General features: G+C 46.7%; 1 protein-coding gene and 1 pseudogene across 4 annotated transcripts in view; one reads left to right on the top strand and one right to left on the bottom strand.

The window, feature by feature from the left end:
• The window catches only part of LOC311606000 (carboxyl-terminal PDZ ligand of neuronal nitric oxide synthase protein-like), a 306,430-nt gene that overhangs the window by 153,876 nt on the left and 128,611 nt on the right, over positions 1-23,943 (bottom strand). The window lies entirely within an intron of this gene.
• LOC311608531 (protein FAM162A-like) lies at positions 14,735-15,422 on the top strand (annotated as a pseudogene). The gene has a single exon. The product of its transcript is annotated as a protein FAM162A-like (transcript).

Genomic DNA, 23,943 nt, shown 5'->3' with positions numbered 1-23,943 from the left:
CCTTCTTAAGCTAGGAGCCCAGACAACCCCCCCCCCCCTTCTCCCTTGGGTTGCTTTTGTCTGTTATCGTGATGCAGCGATGAGAAAAGCAAAAATACACTCTCTGATAAGGATAACCCTGCCACACGGAAAGTCCCTGGGAGGCTTGAAACACAGCAGTCACTCTTAGCACTGCCACCACCCTACCTATAGGATAGAAGGAAGCTGACAGCCTTCAGCAAACTGGGCAGCAGAGTGGCCCAAGGCTCATGACAGAAACCAACACTGACCGAACCATAGAGAAACAGGTGGAAAGAGGGCAAAGGTTCAGGGAAAGCTGAACAGGTATCAGTGATAACCGCGGGGTGAACGAAGGAGCCTGCCCTTCATTCTGGCATCACTGAGTCAGTACCATATGCTCACGCTGCCTCGTTGGCACAGAGGGTCACCCAGGCGCTCATCCTCATGAGGGCACAGTGATGACCAAGCCAGAAGCTGAGAGCACAGGTTTGGGGACCCAAATGGAAAGTAGCACAGTTAGACACAACATCGCCGACTTGCAAGTTGGGGAGTTTCACCTTCTTCGGCTAAGGGAGATAAAATACAGACATTATCAAGGCATGCCATCACGTGGCGAGCACCAAATAGATAGCAACTCCCTTCCTTTCTCTGGGTGAGTCACTTGGGACTTTTCCATAAACAGTTGACAAGGGCTATTGACCAAGGGCCTTTAGAGATGACAACAACAGCAATAATACAGATGTGCTACGCACTGTTACACCACTTTGCCCATTTGAAAGGAGAAGAATACCAGGTAAGAGGAATCAGGGAATTCTCCAGGTGAGCTAGTGATGGTAGTGCCAAGACGTGCACTGAAACTGCTGGGCCCCATCGTCACTGTCCTAGTATTTGCGTTCTAATACTTACATTTATTTGTAACATAATTATTTTTATCTTACATGCCATGCCATTCCTAGAACGACAGACAGTAGTAGGCTTTGCATGTTGTCTGCAAACACACGCATGGGTTTACATTCCCACCTGACAAATGAACTACACCACGGCAGTTAAGCAACTCACCGAAAAGTGTCTAACAGGCCTAAGTGGCAGAGATGAGCCTACAGTGAAAATGCAGGCTGCCAAGATTCCAGCCGTAAGATATGACATACACTCTGGAGGGTAAGAGTCAATGATCGTCGAGGTACAGAGAGAAACAACTTCAGCCAAATTTGACAGCACACACCCATAATCCTTAGCTCCTCGAGAGACCGAGTCAGGATGATCATGAGTTCAAGGTTAGCCTAGGCAACATAAAGCTCCTATCTCTGGGGGTGGGGGGCTCGTTTCATAGTTCTTCTCCTATCAGCAGCCCCTCTTCCTCTGCAGCTTTAATCTGGACAGTTTGTCTTGCACAGACCCTGAGACAAGTCTCATCCCCATCCTAGGTTTCCTGTCTTGCCAGCCATTTTAGGTTTGTCTCTTGGCAGGTAGGCCCAGTACATAACTGCTAGAGGAAGTACCCAGCAGGGGTTAAGAGATGGGTGGGGGTGGGGATGGATGGGAGACTAATGAAGGCATCTGGGGAATTAGTGAGGGGCAGAGGCAAAGGAATGTAAACAAATGTCACTGGGCTCAAGAGTGATGATGGGAGAGGGGCAGTCAGAGAAAGAAACAGAGGTGCACATGAGGGCTCTGCATGTGCTCCCTTTACCGTACCACACACTGGCGAACACCAGAAGCTGGATGCAAGCACACCCCCCAGAGTATGGCCCAGAAGCAACACCGGATAGTAACAGAATGAATACTTGCATCATAAGAAGAGCTGATAGCGATGAAAACAACATAAAAGATGATGAGTTGCCTCTACCCCTCTCCTCTGCTCTCCAGATGTTCTTTTAAAAGGCTTAGAATGCATGTACTGGAAGAATCAGGCTGAGCTGGGAGTAAGTGAAGGACCCAAGGGGCCATCCAGATGATGGACAGGAGAATCTGCCGGAGGGGAGGAATCTACTCTTCTGAGGCCAAAGAGTTGGATGAGCAAGCTTGGTCCAGTCACAGGGCAGTTCCAAACATAACACATCACCTGCCACTCAGACTGCCATCTGGTTGACATCCAGGCTCTCACATTTGCATCTCAGGGAAAGACCAAAGAGAAGTCTGAGAAGCACAGACAACAACGTCCCTGGGCTCGAACAATAAATCCAGCCCATTGTAGCAGGTTAAGGGGACACCAGCTCAATAGAGGGCACAGCAGGGTCACTAATATCCCAGCAAAGCCAGCTCACACAAAGCAGTACCAGGACCACAGCAGGGTAGTAGTATCCCCAACAGTAAGCTTTAGGGCCTCAGGAAGGTACATCCTGGGACTGGCTGACTGTAGCTGAGAGTTCATGCAGGCATCATAGCTGAAGGCATCCTAGACATCTCTTGGTCTTGAGAATACATGAGGCATCTACCAGGAACACTCAATAATTCTTGGGGGGAAACTCCTAAGGAGAACATAAGATGTTCTAGTGGACACACGCAAAACCAGAATAATATTTTCAGTTCCTGGTGCTCCATCACTGATATGCCCTAGAGAGAGGGGAAAAGTGGCAATCCAAAAATAATGCTAAGAATTCAGTAGTAACGGTGGTGTGTTAGTAACTCAAGACCAGCAACTACATAGGCAAGAGCAATATGTAAATCTAAACATAAGAGTCAGGAATCCCATGAGCTGCCAGCCATTCCTCGTGGAAGAAAACAGCTAATTCAGATATAAAAACTAAGCAAAACGATAGTGCTATAAGGTTTTTGATAGGCACAAGAGAAACAGTAAATATCTAATATAAGACGAGAGGTGAAGGAATACGCAACAGCTACATAGAAAAGAAGTTCTTAAAATGAGGAAGACCAGCAAGTTGGCAGAAAATGGAGGCTGTTCAGCCACTTGAGTGGTGGGCAGATAAGGGAAATGCTGGGAGCAATTTTGAGCAGAAGACAAATTATCGAATCAAATCAAAACCTAGAAGCCGAGCAGCTCTTCCCTGCTCTTCTTTACCTGACACGTTACTCCTGCCTCTGGCACAGCAATGACTGCTCTGTCGTGTCCTTACCTCGCTCCTTTCACCTCCAATTAGACTGTGAGCTTGGAGAGGATCCTGCTGCACACTCACCACTCACGAGTCTAGCAGAGAAGCTGGCAAGGAATACATATTACACTGGCAATGAATGAATGAATGACCGACCTAACAAATGACGGCATTAAAAGGACGCAACCAAAAGCCATCCTCTGAAAACTATGAGTAATGGAAACTAAGGCCATGATGTACACCAAAAGCAAACAAACAAAAACACCAACAACAACAAAAAACTACAAAAGGGCAACACGTTTACTTGGCATTTAATTGACTTCAACTTTGTATGTTCTTTGATGTTCGTGTGCCTATACCATGTCTCCACCAAGACGTCTTAGGTCATGAAGAGCAGGGACTACAGATGTCTACCTCTCTGTCCTCTATTATAGTGCCTGGCACAGCACTAGCTCTGTGGGCTTAAAAAGATATTAATTAAATGGGCTTGAACAAAGGACATGAGAGGAGACGAGTAAAGTTACTTCTAGCAGGCAAGGCGCTTTCATTTCAATTTACAGGAGAAACGAGCTGGCTATTTATCAGGCTCCGTTGAGACAGGCATTCCTCTGGACAAAGGCGGCCTTTGAGAACTACACAAGTGGCAGCGCCTTCTCCAGAGATCCATGGCTGCTATTTCCCAGGGAGAGCTAGGGGTCAACAGTAGAACCCGCTGGCACGGGCACATACCACGGAGATTGGCACAGCACCTGCCCACGCTGGGACAGACTCCAGGCATCCTGACCAAAGTGTCAAGAAAGTGTATATTTCATCCAGTGGAGAACGTAAAAATGATCCAATTTGCTGGACAGGACAGCAGCCTGGACCATCAGCTGCCGATCAGAGGCTGGCTAAAGGACACAGTCCAGGTAAAGGCAGAAGGTTCTGCTTCCTGCTTCTGGCAACTCCAGCTGAGTAATTTGTCAGCAAACATGCTTGCCCGGGGTCAATGGGAGACTCCTATGACGCAAAAATTCCATGAGCAGGCAGTACCCACTCTATCTTCCACTGAACGAAAAGGGCAAAACAAAGGAGCTAATTATTGGAGGAGCAAAGGCTCTGTGCAGGAAATGAAGATGATTACTATGGCCGGTGCTGTGGATGAGTGTGGCCGATCTATTCAAGTACTACTTAGATACAGCAGGGCTGTGATCACGGGGTTTAGTTCCTTTCTGCTGAAACAGGCTAGGGTTCCAGGCTAGCCAGGATTCCCTAACTGGGTACAGATTCACGGAAACTAGGTAAGCAGCCTAACCTGCGATGATGCCCAGAGATACCAACCCTCCACTTTGCCTAGCCACAATGCCCTGCACTGCACCAGTGCCACTTGCCCTCGTTTCCAAAGCTAGAAAGGCATACCTTGGGTTCCACACTTTCACATAAAAATATGTGCTTAGTGAACATGAAGCATAGAGACAGCTAGACACCGTGGGAGTTAAACAGGAGACAGCCAGGGAAATGTTTAAAATGTTCTTTCCAACTTTCCAGGCTCAAGGGCAGCAGTGCAGACTGGCATCCTGACAGGATCGGACCCAGTTAAGTAGGTTGGTGTCAATTCAGATGCCGGGCCACAGTGTTTGTCTCCAACAACAGAGATGAAAAATAAAGGCAAATAATGTGGGTATAGAGAAGAGAGCCGGTGTCACACGGCCATCTGGACATGTCATCTTCTCCCTAGATCTGAATTAAACTGACCTCCTATTCCACATTCAAGGAAGCATTATTTTGAGTGCATGGGCACCACATTCATGAAGAGCTATTGCTATAGCCTGGCAGATGGTGATTACCTGAAGATAATTACAAGTAGCGAAAACATGTCCACTCAATTACGGAGTGGAACAGGTAATCTATGGAGTCCTACAGAAACACGTGACACGAAGACCAAGGACATCACGGAAAAGGGCTGGCCTCTGACAGCTCCGAGCTGAGACCATCACGAGCCTGGGAGAAAGATGTTCCCCCCCCCCCCCCAAAATAGGTTGATTTTGATTCCAGTGCCAGCCACCTCCTATGACGGCTGGTTTAGAGCTATAAGGAGACGCAGACAGGAGATAGCTGGGAAAGCGAGCTTTTGCTTGCTGCTCTGTGAGGCAGTCAGCTCACACGGAATGAGGCAGGTGGAGCTGTGGGTTGAGGAGGCGGCAGCCACTGTGCAGATGAAGGTATCAGGTCAGAGTTAACTCAATGTGCCCTTGAGCCTCTCTACTTCAGGCCACTCCCCACTCTAGCTGCCTTTTAAAAAGCAGTATTACAGGTAAAACAGACCCCTAGAGTAATAAAGCAAACATCATCCCTACCTGAAGCCATGCGTGTTCTCCGTCATAACCTGAACAGTAACAACTATCCCTGCGGAGGACTCATCTCCCAACAGGAAGATCCCTCCATCTCCCTAGAATTAACATAGAAACTAAATACATATAATTACCACATAATAGTTAAAACTCCCAGAAAGGGTTTAAAGTCAGCTAGTCTCATTACTTCATCACTCTCAGGTCTTCATGGGTCTCTACTACATCATCCTAAGTGATGGAAAGTGCCCCAACAGTTCTGACGGCTAGAAGATTCTATTTACATCTACCTACAAAGCTGGCTTCTTTTCTTCTGGTTCTACTCTCAGGGCACTGAAACACCCCAGGGTCTTCACTTTATGACAGTCTGTTAGGACTGAAAGATGACCAGCAAATGACTGGCCTTTACAGTACGTAGGGGGACTCCAGTCTGCTTCTGCTATCATGCTCTCTTCCAGAAATATAAAAGAAGTGGTCTTTAGAATGAATTTTCAGTTCGTTGAACTTCACAAAGATCATTGAATTTATATCTCTTCCTTCATAGCTGAAACCCAATCTCAAAGAGAAAAATCAGCTTAGCCCAAGTCCTCGCGGACTTCCTCAGGAGCTCAGCCTCCTCCGTATACATCCTTTTCCAAGCGAGACTGCCTCATTTCTTTGCTGTACTGATGTTCTGAATGTAAGGGGCTCCGCCATAAGCAAAGGAAAATGGCATCCAGGAGATTCCAAGGCACTGGTTCTCAGCCTTCCTGATGCTGTGGCCCTTTAACCCAGCTCCTTATGTTGTGCTGACCTCCAACCATGAAATCATTTTGTTGCTACTTCATAACTGTCATTTTTGCTACTGCTATGAATAGTAATATAAATCAATGTTTTCTGATGGTCTTAGGCAACCCCTCTAAAAGGGGTGTTTGACAACCCCAGGGGTCACGACCCACAATTTGAGAACCACTGTTCTAAGGCCATAATAAAGATAGCCACAAACAGTCAGTACTGCCGGCCTTGTGAAGGTAGTTCAAGCAGGAAAGGGAGATGAGCACATCAAGTCATCAAACATTCATTAGACATCGACCCTGTGGTCTAGAGGCATTGAACAGGAACTCCTCCCCAGGTATTTATAACAGAGCTGAGAAGGCAGGACATAGACAGTCTCCAAAATACAGTGAATCGATGCTTCTCAATAGAGGTGACTGTGCCCTTTCAGGGAACACCTGGCAACCTTGGACCTTGGGAGACATTTGTTGATGGTCACAATCAGAAGGTACTCTCAGTGGGTAGAGGGCAGAGGACAGGAGCCAGGGACACTACTGAATGCCCAACCTCACATGGTCCAAGATGGAGAAATAGGGGTGAGAAAGCCTAAAGAGAATGCTTAAGTAATGATGGCTAAGCCCAGTCAGAAGTGACATGTTTCAGTGTTTATTAAGGGCACACCTGTGAACTTGAGGATGAAAGATAAATGAGTCTTCTCTCAAAGTTGCATGAAACCCTTGTAAAATACAAGATGTGGAGCTAGGAATGTGGCTCGGTTGGTAGAGTGCTCGCAAGAGAGATCAGGAAGATCAGAAGTCCTCACCCTTGCATACGTAACAAGTGAGTTCAAGGCCAGCCTGGGATATGTGGAACCCAATCTCCCTCCCCACTGCCCACCCCACGTTAAGATGAGACATGATCCAAAGTTAAATTGCACTTTAGTACTTGGGAAACGGGTGACAACTTACAGCTAGCATTACTAACGGCATTAATCAGGTAGAAAGGGCCATGCTTTATCTTGGAGGATAGGAAACACTTGACTAGGAAGGCTGGGAGGGGAACAGGCTGAGCCATAGGGTATTCATAGCATTCCTGGCCTTACTTGGACAACCCATGAAACACACTCCTCTGGTCCTCCCACACCACAGCCAGCTGGCAGAAGCCAAGGCTAGGCAGAATCAGTACATGGTTTCCTCCCACCCTGCCCCTCCCCCATGCCTGCAGCAAGAGAGGACCTTAACGAATAGGAAATGACATAAAGACTCCCTTTTACAGAGCATTTACTCCATGCCAGATTACTGCTTATAACAGTTTTCCTGTAGAATCTCACTCAGTCCTTGACCCCAACACTGTAGAGTACCTGGAATATAGATTAGCCAACCAGCCAACATAGAGGCAGCTTAAACAGATGAACTTGGGGTCATGATAATTCCTACTGTTCTCTAGGTGCCTTGCTCTACCCTTCTGTACATCCACACATGCAGTGACTGCCAAGCACCCAGCTGTACCCAGCGGGATGTGTCCAGTAAGTAGCTAAGAAAGCATCTCAAAGACCACTGTGGCACTGGTGCTACACCATAGCCAGAACATGCCAGGGTTTCTGTTGGCCAGAAGCTAGTGCCATGGAAGAAACCGGGACAAGGACAGCATCCTAGGGCATCCTTGGGGATGAAGTCCACACTGTGGCATGTGTTAAAGGCAGGCCTCGGGGTGCGTGCAGCTTCTTTTCACTTGCACATTTAACACACTCTCTAATTATGTGATAAAAACCCCACTGGCAACTGCTTTTCCCAAAGCAGTGTGTTACCACCATCCAAATATTTCTCTGTCTCTAAATAATAGGGTAGTTTTACAAGGCATGTATTGGCAGCAGCTGCGACGGCACAAATGGGTGCTGCTTAATTCCTTCTATTTATACAGCTCTCCTGCCATTTATAGGAGGCCTGGATGGTCTAGCTTCACTAGATCCAAGCACTCATGCTATAAGACCCCTCGGCTTATCTCCATTTTACAGCTAAAGAAATGGAGGCTTGGGCCTGAAGAGATGGTGCAGCAATGAGGAACACACCCTGCTCCTGCACAGGACTCTAATGGGGGTTTTGGTTTCTTTGTAAACTCAGTTGTGTTATGTAAATATGTTTTTGTCTTAATCCCAAGCGTGAGATTTCAGCATGAGCTTTCGTTTGTCCACAGCTCTTAACTGTCTTATGTGAGTTGTGGCTCTTGCCAGCTGGTAAGGTTTTCTTCTTCTTCTTCTTCTTCTTCTTCTTCTTCTTCTTCTTCTTCTTCTTCTTCTTCTTCTTCTTCTTCTCCTTCTCCTTCCCCTTCCCCTTCCCCTTCCCCTTCCCCTTCCTCTTCTTCTTCTTCTTCTTCCATGGAGAGGGGTGTGGTCTAGGGCTCTGAGGATAGAAATGAGAGTCCAGAGAGAGTGTGGCATGGCGTGGCGTGGCATGGGGCAATTTAAAGAGACTAGAGACAGACAGTATGGCAGTTTGGAACAGAGAGACAAATGGAGAGAAACAGAAACACTTTGGGGTGCAGAAGAGACTGCTGGCCGCGTCTGCTGTTGACGGAGATTGGTATAGCCTCTTCGACCCTAAACAGCTGGAAGAAGTAAAGGGGCCCCCTCTCCCCACTAACCTTCTCTCTCCTACATAAGGTAGGGAGGTTCGAAGAGAAGTTGAGGCCTAAACACCCCATTTAAAAAGAGAGTTACACAGGACCTGAATTCAGTTACCAGCACCAACAATTAGGTGGATTACAACAACTTATAATTGCAGCTTCAGGGATGCCTTACTCTGACTTCTGACAGCACCTGCACTCACATAAACACACACACACACACACACACACACACACACACACACACACACACACACACACACACAAATCATATACACATATGCATATATGCATAATTAAAAGTAAAGTTAGAATCTTTTAGAAAAGATTTTTAGAAAATACATGTACATATATGAGCCTGTCAGAATTTATGTATGTGTGCTATATATGTGCCTGGTACAGGCAAGAAGAGGATGTTGGATCCCCAAGATGGAGTTACAAAAAGTTGGGGTCTCTTTGGGTACTGGGAACCAAACCTGGGTCTTCTGTAAGAGCAGTAAGTACAGGTCACTCACTACTGAGCCATATCTCCAACACTAAAATCTTTTTCTCCCTTGTTTGTTATGCTTCAGTTGTTTTAGTTTGAATCTGAGATGTTGCTTTCTTTGGTTCTAGGTGTTGGCTATACACGGCGGGGGGGGGGGGCAGAGGGGGGCAGGGGACAGTGATCTATCAGCATGCTGTTTCCAATGACTCAAACCCTTCAGCCAGTCTTTCTACCTTCCATCCACCTCCCAATCCATCTATCTTTCTGGCCCGTCTTAGTCTAATTCACATCTATTCTTTGGGATATTTAGCAACAAGCATCAGGTATAACAGGGGGAGTCAGTCTGGCTATTCCATCTTCCTGGCGGTCCTACTGCTCTAGTTATGTGAGACGATATATCGCCCCACTTCTACTCTGCAATCCCTGATCATCAATAAGGGTACATGATACACGCTGACAACACTAACTCAGTAAACATTAGTGTATGGTTCTGCACTCCGCTTCCTCCCTCGGGGACTTGCAGGGGCCGCTGCACACCAGGCTGGAAGGATGAAGCGGAGCCAGCAATAGACCTTCGGGCGTCCAGGCACCGCACTGGAGCATGCAGGCACCAGAGGAAGGAAAGGAACAAACGACGCCTAGGGGAGGAGGGAGTTGGGGGTGCCCGAGGGAGAGAGAACTCCTCCTCTGAAACAGCTCGTCAAATATTAGAGACTTTTAGCTCGGAGTTCTCCCAGTGCCACAGCATCTCTTAGATGGTATTTGGTGAAAACAGCTTGTGCGCTTGGGGTGAACAAGGGATATATGAACCTTCGGGGGTGGGAAAGGACTTTCAGGGTAGGGGCATATCATTGGCTGGGGCTGAGACGGTGGGAATCCTTTATCTCCATGGAGAGGGCTTCCAGGTGCTAAGCTACATGACCACCTCAAAAATTTCAGAGGTAAGGGCTCCAGACTGGGGCACGTAGGCGCAGAACAGGCACAGAGCGATCTGGACTCTTGCGTATCTCAGCGGGGGCGTGGTGGTGCACGCCTTTAATCTCAGTACTCAGGAGGCCGAGACAGGCGGATCACTGTCAGTTCGAGGCCAGCCTGGTCTACAAAGCGAGTCCAGGACAGCCAAGGCTACACAGAGAAACCCTGTCTCGAGAAACCAAAAAAAAAAAAAGAGAGAGAGAGAGAGAGAGGTGACTAATCCTCACTCTAGCTCCATGTCAGTTTCCCCAGTGGCACGGTCCATGTACCCCATATTAGTGGGCTTTAACCTTTATTCATGTATGACATTAGGAAAAGTTAAAATAAAGGAGATGTATTTCTAACATGATAGCTTTTTAAAAAAAATCTTTACATATGAAAATTAGTAATTGGTTTTAATAGATAAATTTACTTTTTCTGTTAGGTTTTATTTTTTCCCCACTCAATATATATTTGTTGATAACTATGCAAAAAAGACCTAATTAAATTAATATAAAATTGAAGCCAGGTGTGGCAGTACTCCAGCACTCAGGAGGCAGAGGTAGGCAGAACTCTGTGAGTTCAAGGCCAACCTGGTCTACATAGTGAGTTGCAGGACAGCCAGGGATATATAGATAGACACTGTGTCAAAAGACACCCCCCAAAAAATGGAGGGAAGGAAGAAAAAAAAATCGAGGCTCGAATAGGTAAGGTGCATTACTCATGAGCACACAACAAAGTCTTCTACCCACAGTGGCCTTGCCCTGGGAGTGATGTCATGACCCAACCACTCTGTGCAGCTCCTCTCCCCTTCGTTTTCCTGTTTTATTTGCAACTGATAACAAATAACACGTATCTGGAAGTCAATGAGGGCACCATGATACATCTGGGTATTTTAAACCTGTTTCCATCAGGCAATTTTCATACATTCAGCTACAGCCTCGACCCAAATCTTCCATTAGAAGTATGTACTGGCAGGGTAGGAGGAGGTAGGCAGTATTTCCTATTTTCTACACTTTTTCCTTATTCACTTTACATCCCAATCATAGGCCCCTCCCTCCTCTCCTCCTGGTCTCACCTTTCTTCTCTCTTCCCCATACCCCACTCACTTACTCCTCAGAAAAGGGGCACCCCCTAACCCACCCTAACACATCCTGTTATATCAGGACTGAGCGCATCCTCTTCCCCTGTGGTCTGGAGGGGGGAGTGATCAAAAAGCAGGCAACAGAGTCGATGTCAGAGACAGCCCCTGCTCTTACTAGAGGACCCACGTGAAGACTGAGCTGCCATCAGCTATATCTGTGTAGGGAATCTAGGTCCACTCCATGGATGGTTCTTGGTTGGTGCTTCAGTATCCACAAGCTTCCTGGTCCCTGACTAGTTGGCTCTGTTGGTTGAGGAGCTCTGTCTGCTCTGGGTCCTTCTATCCTTCCCCTCACTCTTCCATAAGATCCCATGCGCTATGCCCAGTGTTTGGCTATGAGTCTCAGCATCTGTTTCGAACCACTTCTCAGAGGACAGCTATGCTAGGTTCCCATCTGCAAACATAGCAGGATATTGTTAATAGTGTCAGGAGCTGGCTCTCTCCCATGGGGTGTATCTCAGCATAGTCTGGGCACTGGCTGGACACTCCTTCTAAAGGAGGTCAAGGGGAGACAAATTGGAAAGGAAGAAGTCAAAGTATTACTATTTGCAGATGATTTGATAGCACACAGAAATTATCCCAAAAAGTCTACCAGAGAACTGCCTTTAGTAAAGTGGCTGGGTACAAAATTAACTTATGTGTGTGTGTGTGTGTGTGTGTGTGTGTGTGTGTGTGTGTGTGTGTGTAGCTTTCCTGTACACAAATGACAGGCTGAGAAAGAAATTATGGAAACAACACCCTGCACAATAGCCACAAATAATATAAAGTATCTTGGTATAACTCTAAACAAGCAAGTCAAGTATTTGAAGGAAGAAAGGAAGAAGATATCAGAAGATGGAAAGATCTCCCATGCTCATGGATCGGTAGGATTAACAGAGTAAAAAGTGGCCATCTTATCTAAAGCAATCTATAGATCATCAAAATACCAACACAATTCTTTACAGACCCTGAAAGAACAATTCCAAACTTCACATGGAAAAACAAAACACGCAGAACAGCGAAAACATTTCTTTATCCATTCCAGCCACTGGCCAAATCTCCCTGTGGGTGTGTTGTGTGTTTCTTCCTATGTGTCTGTGTCTCGTGTCTCTCTCCTCTCTCTCCTCTCCTCTCCTCTCCTCTCCTCTCCTCTCCTCTCCTCTCCTCTCCTCTCCTCTCCTCTTCTCTCTCTCTCTCTCTCTCTCTCTCTCTCTCTCTCTCTCTCTCTCTCTCTCTCTCTCCCTCATGCTCTCTCTGGCATATACACCATTTTCCTCCCCTCCTCCCAACCCCCAGTTCTTTCCAATTTTCCCATTTCAGGTATAACATTCTCTAGGAGGCTTTCTGACCCTGCTTGGCCTTTCTAAGTGGGAACAGATGGTTCCTAGGTCCTTCCCAGAGGGTCTTCACTCTAAGGACAGGAGCAGGGACTCTGCCAATAGATACAACACAGCCGAACAAAAACCTTTATTACTCCTGACACCAGCAAAGAGCGATGAAAGACCTGCAAGGCTCCAAGCCGGCTCACATACATGCTAGCAGTTGTAACAGGGCTGACCTAACATAGGACACCCACAATTCCCAAACTGATCTCTGTAGTCAACATATCCCTCGGCCCCCCCTTAATAAAGATCCAACATCAATGAGATGGGAAATTTCCTGGAAATGTAATGCATTACTCTGCATAAAAATGCAAATGGAAAGGTAAATGCAGCCATACTAGAGTGGCATTTAGAACAAAGGAAAAGCCTCTGACTTAACCATGCTGCCACTGGTCCCCACTTACCAGATGGGTATAGGCCACCTATGAAAAGCTCAAAGGTGTGTTGTCAGCCAAAGAGGGCCGCACTTGTTTTCAATGCTCTGTCCTGCAAGCTGATGACACAAGTAAGCCCACTCCTATTAACTAGACAAGCAAGCATCTATAAGCAAGGCAATGCTTATTACTAAACACTCCTAAAATAGAGCACAGATTCATCTAGCACCTCAGATGCTAGACGTCAGGTCCAGGCATGCCTGACGCACAGGAATCAATAAATGTTTGCTCAACTAATGGATGAATAATCACCAGGAACCAACGTCCTGTCTGGGACTCAATAATCTTCTTTTCATATCCTAATTCATTACAAGGCTTTGTCACTAAGACCAGTTCATTAGCAATGTGCCCATTAGCCATAGGTATGGTGGTAAATCGAGCCTTGCAAAATAGTTCCTAGGTCTCCTGTTTCTCAGTTTTTAATTGAAGGAAGCCTGGCAAAACCCCTTATGTCTGTGATCCGAACACTGAAAGCTGAGGCAGGAAAAGCGATGAGACTTTAAGGCCAGCGTAGGCTCCACAGTAAGTTCCAGACCAGCCTGAGCTACAGTGTAACACCCTGTTTGAAAAATAAAATAAAATAAAATAAATGTTTGCTTTTGTAAACAAGAACAACAACAAAAAAAAAACCCCACCAAAACTGTGTCTTTTTTTTTTTTTAATCTGATTCAACAAAATCTGGGATGAATGTGAGTGGCTTTTTCTCAAAGCCACCTCCCTCCACCTCCCCCCAACTCCTACTCTGTAAGCAAATTACCATGTATTCAGGTCCCACACAAGCACCCACAGCCACATGTGCACATACAGCCTGTAGATAATTGCGGCACCACCAACCAGTCGTTCAGATTCATAATGGTTTCTAGGAAATCAGAAGCGCCTGATGTACCCACTCCTCCCAGTTCAGAAAGCCCCTCAAACAGAGGAGAGCAGCTGCAAGGACCAAAAGGTTAGGCCTTCACGCACAGCAGAATGTGCCCAAGGAGGAAAGGCACAGGGGGACAGCCAAGGGACAGGGGGACATGGCATATCTTCATTCAACCTTCTACTGTGAGCTGTTCTCAGACCGGCCACACCCCTCTGACATCTACTGGCCAGTTGCTGGGCCTGGCTTCCGGGCCAGTCACCACATATACACACACAGCAGCAACACAATCCCAAGTCTCTCCATAAGTGACTGGCCATGCACAGATGAAAAGTGAAAGGTACTATATGCAAACAGAAACCTGAGAGATGACCTCTGGGGCTGAGGTAAAAAGGGTGGTGACATACAGGAAGGCCTGAGGCAGGTGTGCTTACAGTGTCAAGAGGGAGCAGTGGAGAAGGAAGGGGAAAAACAGGCCAGGTCACTCCCATGTGCCCTTTGAGGATGTGAGGGGAAGTTTGCAGCCCTGGGAACAATGGTTGGCCATTGCAGAGGTGGAGCAGGGCAAGAGGCTCAGACAAGATGCTTTAGAAAGAACACTTGGGTAACCTGTGGAGAAAGGAAGAAATCTAAGCTCGCTGTAATCCTACTACATGGAAGCAGACAGACCAGCAGCTTGAGGTCAATCTTAGCTATAATAGCGAGTCTGAGGCGCCTCAATAATAATAAAAATAACATTGAGCACCGTGACTGCCATGGGTGCTGTGCGTTGGCGGAGCAGTCAGTCAGTCATGATGGGCCTCCATAGCCTGAGCCTGGTGGCTGGACATTGTTTTAGGCTGTATGAAAGAAACGCTTCCTCGTCTCTAACATTCACCAGAAACACCAACTTGGAGAAGATCAATGGATTTTGCACCAAGTTACAGGAAAGTCCCAAAGCTACAACCCAGTCTTACAGACACTGAGTGCCACTGCACAAACCCAGACTTCGAGAAGAAGGTACTGCTGTGGTCAGGCCGCTTCAAGAAGGAAGAAGAGATCCCAGAGACGATCTCGTTTGAGATGCTTGATGCCGGAGAGAGCAAGCTCCGGGTGAAGGTCAGCTATCTACTGATCGCCCTGACGGTGGCAGGATGCATCTACATGGTCATGGAGGGCAAGAAGGCTGTGAAAAGACATGAGTCATTAACAAGCTTGAACCTAGAAAAGAAAGGCCGTCTGAGAGAGGAGGCAGCTCTGAAGGCCAAAATAGAGTAGAAGTATTCCTGCTGGATCTGGAAAGCCAGAGTAAGGTGGCAACACCAAGCCTGCATTAGAAAGAAAGGGTGTGATACAGAGAGCAATTTCACTTTGCACAGACTTATTCTACTTCCCTATTTCTGCTATAGAGGAACAAATAAATTTTCATAAAGAAAAACAAAACAAAACAAGCAAAAAAACCCAACAAAACAAAAACAAACAAACAAACAAAAAAAACGGGGGAAAAAAAAACCCTAAAAACAGGACCTGAGCTCGAGGATCTGAGTTTTATTCCAAAGACCCATATGGTGGAAAAAGAGAACTAACTCCTACAAGTTATTCATTGTCCTCTGATCTGCACGTAAGTGCTGTGGCACATATATACTGGTGCACGCGCGCGCGCACACACACACACACATTGAAATGTAATTCAAAAAGCTCTTATTTCTTTTTTCATTCATCCATCCATCCATCCATCCACTCACTTGCTGTGTGTAGATGAACTGTATGCTTGCCTGTGTACCATTTTCATGCCTGGTGCTGCCAGAGGCCAGAAGAGGGTGTCGGATCCCCTGGAACTAAAGTTACAGATGGTTACAGGCTATGATGTGGGTGCTAGGAAACAAACCCAGTTCTCTAAATGAGCAACCAGTGCTCTTACTCCCTCAGCCATTTCTCTAGCTCAATTTAACAATTGTAAAGAAAAAAAAATGATAAAGAGGAAGAGAGAGGGGGAGGGAAGAAGGAATAGATGAATATAACAAAGCTCCAGAGACTTGTGGTGACAACTAGTATAAATAAAACTCTGCTTTGGGGGCCCAGGGCAGCCTCAAAGACAACATCCTCCTTCCCTGGCTTCCTGAGTGTTAGGGTCACAGGTATACACCCCACCTGGGCTATGGCATGCATGTCCTGGGCCCCACTTTCCTCACATGCTCCTAAAAGGCTTAACCAAGGAAAAGCCCCACTCCTCTGGGGCCCTGTTGGACAGCTGGGGGGAAATGTCTTTCAGAAGCAAGAGAGAGCTGGGTGACCAACAGTTAAGGAAAAACCTCAAGTCGCACATGACTGTCACTTGATCTCCTAAGACAGGCAGAAGTGGCATCAGCCTTTTTAAATAATGGGGAAATCGTCAGACAGACACACGGAGGCAGAAGCTAAAGTCATAATGAGTGAACTTGAGTAAAATGTCAATGAGTCGATTTAAAAACCAAAACCAACCAACCAAAAAAAACCCCACTACTGCAACCTTTGCCCATCTCCCCTGGGTAGCCCGACACTCCTCGCCTCTACCGTTGTTGTCTTTCCCCCACAATGTTGTCATCTCACCTTTTAAAAAGTGCTAATAGGAGACACTTGGCCTGGGCAGGGTGACATTTGTAATTCCAGTAGTTGGAAGGTGGAGAGAGGCAGATTAGTGGCTCAAGACCATCATCGTTTTTGTTTACTTAGTAAGTTCAAGGCAAGTGTAGGGTTCGGGAGACCCTGTCTTAGACAAAGAAAGGGGAAGGATAGGAAGGAAAGAAGGGAGGGAGAGAAGGAGAAGGGGAGGGGAGGAGGGAGGAACATTTTGGGGGACATAACCCCAGAAAGAAAACTGTTCCTCTCTGTGCTGTGGTCAACGCAACTAAGGCACAGGACAGTGGGTGGGATCTGGTTAGAATCCGCACCTCTAGCTCCGGGCCCAGAGCTCACTCAAGTTCCTCACCTGGCTGGAGATGTGTATGGGGGACAAGCATGAGATGAATGGGCCAGGCAGCACTGTAAGGTCCGGTGTCCGCCTCCTTTATCCCATAAAATTGTTAATAGGAAACAATTTCGTTCATGTCGAGAAACCAGACCTATTAGCGCCAAACAGATGAGCATTTCCTTAGTAAGATTCGGGCTGTGTGACAGGCGGCCTGCTGACCCAAGTTCAGCTACAGTTCCCGTGCACAAGGTCACCATAAACACTTCCTAGCAACAAGGCCTTCCTGCAGAGGTAAGGGAAAAGTAGAGTTCTGTATATATTATTTGAGGCCGGGTATCCAACTACACAGGATGCTAAACTAGCCTTACATCCGCTAATAAAGGCACTATGCTCCTGAATTTTTATTTTATTTTATTTTATTTTATTTTATTTTATTTTATTTTATTTTATTTTATTTTATTTTGTTCTGGTCTTGTTTACTACTTGAGATAAGGTTTCATTATGTAGCCCAGGCTTCCCAAATATTGTGACTACAGAGAGCTGGGACTAGAGGTGAGTGGATCTTCCTTTTTATCCAAATCAGCTAAGTGTTAAGTCTTCTGATTATTTGGAGAAAATCTTTTTTAAAAAATATTTGTTTAATTTGAGTTTACACGTATGAGTATTTTTCCCGTATGTATGTTATGTGTACCATGTGTGTGGCTGGTGCCTGCAGAAGCCAGAAGAGGGTATTGGATCCCCTGGGTAGAAAGGAATCAAACTCAGGTCCTCTGGAAGAGCATCCAGTGCTCTAGAGCCATCTCTCCATCTACTTAATAAAAAAAATTAAAAATTGGGTTTTTATGTTTTTGTTTTTTTGCAAAACCACATAGCAATGTATGCCAGGAATTTTAAATTGTTCCTATATTTTGATCTGTCAACAGATTTAATCTGTTGTTGAAATTTCTGGACATTAGATTCTAGGAAATTAATTCAAGGAAATAATCTGAAATGCATGCAAAATTTTATGCATGGCCATGTTTACTATAAAAGGACAAACCAGGGCATAAACTTAATGGCCCACACTGGAAGAAATGATTAAATAAAATCACTCCACAGATTTAGGATAAAATACTAATGAAAATTTTAATGAAACCATTAAAATGTATGTTTTCCACAAATTACTAAATTTAATGTTAATTACTTTGCCTATGATCATGAATAAAAGGATTCAAAGTGCCTATATTCTGACTTTAACTTTGTGAAGAAAAACAAAACACACAAAATACAGAAAACATTGTATCATTGCAAATAGTGGCTGCTTCTATGTGAGCTATTTACAAATGTCATGTTTATTATTATTATTATTATTTGTTCATCAAATACTCTGCAATGAGCACATAGTACTTTTATTATCAAGGAAAAAAAAGAGCAACATATCCCTCAAAATAAAAGAGGGAGTTCTCTTTATATGAGATAGATTGTCCCCTCCCTAAGGCCCCTTCCCTAAGGCCGCTAACTCCACTGTAAGCATCGCTGGCACATTTCAGATATGGGTGTGCCAATGACCTTAACCTGACACTAAAATTACTACCTTACCTCCCCCATGCACACAGACCAGAGTGGGCTCTTCCCTTCTTCTCTGAACATGTTCTAATATATTGTTATCCTCTGGAAGCTGATCTACCTCATTAAAAAATATACATATGCAACATAATTATATATATATAATATGTATATAAAGTAAAGTGTATCCAGAAAGTGTGAAATTCACCTGTCCTGTTCTGCACACATATCTTAGTAAACCTGCCTAAACTCCCATTTCTTCCTCTCAGGAGGGGAAGAGAACTAACCAGGATCTGAGATTCAGCCAAACAGACTTTCTTCGCAAAGCCCCGGGTTTCAAAGCTCTATGGAGATAACCCTCTCTGTCCTGCACCAGAGGTCCAGAGCCTCACAACACACAGGAGCCCTTGGGACAGAGTTTCTTTCGCTTGCTTTTCTGGTCCCAGAAAGGACACAGACAGCGCCTCTGCTGTCTCCGAACAGTCGTGGAGGAAATAAGGTTCTAAGACATGGCAGGGCAACACTGGGTCCTCAGCAGATCCTGAAGGAGGCTCAGGAGACAGCTGTGTGCCACATTCTGGGCTTTGTAAAAACGAACAGTAGAAAGGCCATGAAGATGAGTGCCACTGTACACATCCACAGGCAAGTGTGTATGTGCACCCACACGTGTACTTGCATGTGCACACATGCATGCCCGCAGGCAGCCACGAACACGTGTGTCCAGGACCAATGGTAGAATCCCCAGGAGTTCCTTACGGGGGCCTCCGGAACCACTCCAGCTTGTATCTCACCTCCTTGTCCACTCTTTGGCTGCAAATCGGAGTGGAAAACTGAGGACAGGAGCTTTAGTCAGCTCCATCCTCAGCAAAGTGGGGGTGGCACCGTCCACAGGGCCTTACACGGGTTTAAAGGATGAAATTACATCAGTGTGCGCACTAACCAGCACAGAGCATCTGAGATCAGTGCGCTCTGCCATCGGTGCCGACCCTTCCTTCTTCCATCCTTTCGTTAATGACACCTTTGCAGGTTTCTGTTAAAAGAGCGAAGTTATTCCAGTCTCCTGCTTTGAGACCCACACAATTTCAGAAGCCGAGGGAGCTCTGATGGTCAAATGGTGGCTGAAACCGCTACTGGTGGGAGTAGTGGAAATTTCCAAGTCTTAGCTGCTCCAAGGCAGGAAGCTAAAAGTCTCTCCTGAAAGATGCTGTGAGGTATGACTCTGCCATATTTAATTAAGGAGTCCACATTAGTTGTGTGGCTATTCTCTGTGGGCCATGAAGCAGAAAGGCAAACCCTGATTCTGCCTTCTAATCGCTTATCTACTAGCTGGGAAAATGTGGCCCCAAACCATGGGCTCTTTATGGAAGGCATCTTCCTTCCTCAGAGGCCACATCTAGACAGAGGGCACTGGACAGAGACTGTCTGGCAGGCCCCATGTGAGCTGGGAAGGCAGGCAAGGGTTGGTAAGCCAAGTCTGCCCCAGCCCTTTCAGGGCCCAAGGGTGACATAGGAAAGGACTCAGTAAGCATCAGGTTAATAAATGAATCCATGAAAGAAATAAGTCCAACCTTAGGAGGAAGAACAGCATCTGGCATGTGGCTTTCCAATGCCTTCAAGGAGAATAAAGTGTCCCAGGCCCCTAAGATCCATCCCCCCCAGAAGACAGGGCATCAGGAATAAACCAGACCCCTGCATTGTTCCCAGGTGTCTCTTGGGGGTTGACGTTTGGCTCAAGTGTCTTAAAAAGCAGCCCAGAACTGCCTGAATTAACTCAGTTGGTTGTCAGTTGTTACTTATACCGGGTCCTTTCACCCAAGTCAGGATCACAAAGGTTAGCTTCACCAGACAGTTTAAGCCTTAGCTCCTAGCCCCTGATTCATATGCAGATGCCTCTGGTGACTGGAAAAAATAAGAAGGACCATCAGGGAAGATTACAGGCCTGACAGCTAGCTCACGGTGTAATTAAAATGTCATTCTCGCCCTGGCTCCCCTAGCTTCCTCCCAAAGCCTGTGCGCAGCATTCTCTCCCACACCCCTGCCTCACCCTTCCCTCAGAGCTTCTTAAAATGCCTGCTAGGTCAAACCTGGAGGAGGTGACCCCAGAACGCAGCCACCAGGGCCAAGACACCACCTCCCCCAGCCACAGAGCAGTAGCAGCAGCAGAGCTGAGGCACCATCAAGGCAGCCTGGTGGAGACTCTGTCCCTCTTCAGTAAGTGCCAACTCTCCAGGCAGTGCCCTGAGGAGTGGCCACCTGCCGCCAGCCTCTGGCGTGCTATGTGGGAGCCAGGAAGGGAATCGCTTTAGTCCTGGGCTCTGGGGCACACCAGAGGCCCAGGCATCTCTGCTTGCCCACTCAGAGATGGCCAACAGAGCTGGTAGCTGGCAAAGAGCTCCAGACAGAATTTCAGCAACCCCTGTCTATGGGCCTGATCCTAAGTGAGCAGAAAGGAGCATTTCCTCTCTCCTGGGTCTTCCAATGGCTGGGAAAGAGGAGCCCTGAGTGGCCTTACAGCTCCTCCATATCCCAGGCTCTTTCTCCGCAGGCTTCCAAGCAAAGTGTACTTCCACTTGGGTCTTGAATTATTTTTTTGACCTGATCAGGCTCAATTCACTTGTTCCTTGCATAGACTCACATCTCAGAATGGGATCCCAATTGAGATCCGGCCGCAGTAGGAAACCATAGCCTGTGTGGACACTGCCAAGAGCCTCAATTCCATCCCCCTTACTGGGCAAGACATCCCTATGTGTGCACCCTCCACTGTACAAAAAACGCCAAGGCAAATGGCTAAACATGGCTACGTAAAGCCAAGAATTTCCTCCACTGTTCCATCCAATTTGGTCCAAACATCATCTCTTAAGCTTGTCTGTGTGTGGCCTTTGCCTTGGCCTAAAAACTCTCACGGAGGGAGGACTGTCTCTTGAGCTTTTATAAAACAAACACCCATGGCATTGCCAACAGCAGTTAATTATTACTTAAATGCATGGACTCTGCCCCCAGACCTTTATTTCTTCTCACTTGTCAGTAAATAGGAGTATACTAGTGGCTCTGCAGACTCCTCCTCACAGGGTAGAGGAGAAGAAAAGAACACCTCAGAGACTATCCTAACCACCCTGAAAGTTCTCTAGTCACATTTAGAACATGAAAAGCTGCTGCCTGAACCAGGAGCTGGAGTAGGTACCACCACCACCCCCCGCCCCCCCATCACCGCCCCCCAAAAAATCAAAACCATGGTGAGGCCCTCAACCCCCGTGCCCTAGATTTGTTTACCCAATAAATATCTCTATCTGCTAAGGAACAGGAAGTCTATTCCGTCAAACCACTATTATCCTGTAACGTTTATGATCACGTAAAGGTTGATTTTTATAATAGAATATGATACAGCATTTTGTTCTCTGGGTCACTTTTATCTCTATTACAACTGCCCGCCTACAACTGGCACAGTCGTGAGAGGTTCACCTAGCGTCTCTCCTGCCTGTTTCCTGCCAGCTCCCCCTTGAGAGCTGGCACCCTCTCCTGTCAGAAGATGTACCCCCTGACTCCCTGGCCTTCATCCCATTGACTTCCTGATCCCACAATCTCCACAACACACACACACACACGCACACATACACACACACACACACACACACATATACTCACACACACACTCACACAGACTGCCACTACAGTGCAGCTCAGAGCAGGCTGCCCTTGAGGGCAGATCAGCCCCAAACGCTAACAAAGCAGGTACTGTGTGTTGCATATCATAGGTTCCCTTTTCTCTTCTTAAGACAGGCCCGCACTCTGTAGCCTAGGCTGGCTTTGAACTCACGTTAACCTCTTCATCTCATTTCCCAAGTGCATGAACTACCACACTGAGATACTCACACCTGAAATTCCCCCAGGAGACAGAGTTCTCTGATGCACATCTAGTCTTAATAAAGGTTAATTGGATCAATTAATAAGTTATAGCTTGGTTGAGAAACAGCTCGGTAGCAACAACCCTAATAAAAATGAAGGCCCCATGAGTCTTCAGCTATAAAGCCATAAGCAGGGGTACACTTCAATGCACTATTAGTCATTGCTAGCTCCTTAGTGAGGACCAGGCAATGTCATCCTTGCCCCGGAACCAGATGAGAGGTTGTCATTTTAACACACTTCTCCTTTCAACCTTTAGACAGGTGTGAACCCTTCAGATAGTGGGGGCGGGGGGTGGGGGGCGGGGGTGGGGGGAAATCATCATGAGAAAATGAAAGACTTCAGCATCAAGAAAGATGACCGTCCCTTCCATATTTCAGTCCGGTGGGTCCTTGACCCAGGTTCATTTCCCAAGTACAAGACACACCTCCTCCCTACTCAGCAAAGAACTGATGTCTAAATATGAAGGCAGAGAAAGAACCGTAACCAAACCAAACCAGTTAGGTGTTGACACCTGTTTTCCAAGCACCATATTGAGACAATGGTAAGGACTGTTCCATTGCAGCCATTTTCATTACCCTTGCCCCCTTAATTAGTTTGACAATGGTTATGGCCAGATACTGTGCCAGATACTATAGATGGTGGGGTGTGATAGTTAACATAGAGTCACCAGGCCTTTTAGAAAATGGACTTGGGGTGGGGGGTTGGGGTGGGGGGTGACAACAAGCACAAGGGACTTACGAGACAGTAAACCTGCAAACCCGCATCTCTCTCACACAGTCCAGGAAACAGAACTGGGCATGCTGGTACAAGACTGCCTGGCCAGCAAGCTCCAGAGGTACTATCTCAGCTTTCCCAGTATTAGGTTTACAGGTGCCCATCAAAGCATCCAGCAGGTACCACAGCAAACACCTTAGTTAGGTATCACCTCAGTGAGCTGAAAGAAGACTCTCTCTAGTTAACCCTACCCCAGTGCACTAGGAAAGAAGCCAATGTTTAAAATAAAATAAGATAAAATAAATCACAGAACTACTGAGTTCAGTGGCAGCCTCCGAACGCAGGAAACACCAGCACACCTGGCATTTCCTCTGCCAGTGGCACAGAGCACAAAAATCCCAAGCCAAACAGACTCCTGAGCTGGGTTAGGCCTGACACCATGTGCACAAGCAATCGTCTAAGACGTGGCTCAACAGCCAACTGCTGCTGCATAGAGTTTGCTTTTTTCCAGGACACGGTACGCCTACCCAGCTTCAAATACCTCAAGGATAAAAACACAGCTCTACTTCCTTAAAGCATTCCAGTCCTCGTCCCCCCCCCCCCCCCGCCGCACCCCTCCCCCCAGCCCGCGCGCCTCCCTCCCCTTCTCTTTCCATCCTTGTCCCCACGGATAGCCAAGGGCTGCTGGCAAGAAGCTGTCTCAGCCCCGCAATCCCAGCCCAGAGGTAAAGAGAACACAGCAACCTTGCCAAGCCCCAGGAGCAGTTTTTAATGTGATTCTTTTGATGATCTGTGAGATTGTTTAAGAAAAGAAAAGGACCGTTTTCATACCCGAGCACCCCTTGGGAACACAGCACA

Source organism: Acomys minous (assembly GCF_964271855.1).
Source record: "Acomys minous genome assembly, chromosome: 1".
Classification (NCBI taxonomy): domain Eukaryota; kingdom Metazoa; phylum Chordata; class Mammalia; order Rodentia; family Muridae; genus Acomys; species Acomys minous.
Note: the sequence above shows the minus strand (reverse complement) of the source record. Positions and strands in the feature narration are given on the sequence as shown.